General features: G+C 17.7%; 1 protein-coding gene across 1 annotated transcript in view; it reads right to left on the bottom strand.

Moving 5' to 3' along the window:
• LOC119588193 (lutropin-choriogonadotropic hormone receptor-like) overlaps positions 1-378 on the bottom strand; it is a gene marked incomplete at its 3' end in the record, with an annotated part of 106,720 nt that overhangs the window by 92,048 nt on the left and 14,294 nt on the right.

Below are 378 nucleotides of genomic sequence, written 5' to 3'. Positions count from 1 at the left end.
TTTAAATTTTTATTTTTAACCCTTATTTCTATTTTTTCCCATTACATTTATTATTTTTTATTTTACTATCACTGTTATTATCATTATTGGGTTTTATCATTTTATTTGTATTTTTTTTATCATTTAAAATATTGTTAAAAAATCCCTTACACCCCTTTAAAGGGTCATTATTTATTATCTCCCTCATTATTGTTATTATTATTATTATTAATATAGTAGAAAGTAGTATAGTATATTCTAAACATCATTATTTATTGGGTTTTTTGTGTTACTGGGTTTTTTTTATAAATTTCTATCATTATTTTTCTTTTTTTATTAAAATTATTATTGGGCTTATCATTTTTTTTTATTATTTTGGGGTTTTTTAAATTTTATTAT

The sequence above is a fragment of the Penaeus monodon genome, chromosome 23 (assembly GCF_015228065.2).
Source record: "Penaeus monodon isolate SGIC_2016 chromosome 23, NSTDA_Pmon_1, whole genome shotgun sequence".
Classification (NCBI taxonomy): Eukaryota; Metazoa; Arthropoda; class Malacostraca; order Decapoda; family Penaeidae; genus Penaeus; species Penaeus monodon.
Note: the sequence above shows the minus strand (reverse complement) of the source record. Positions and strands in the feature narration are given on the sequence as shown.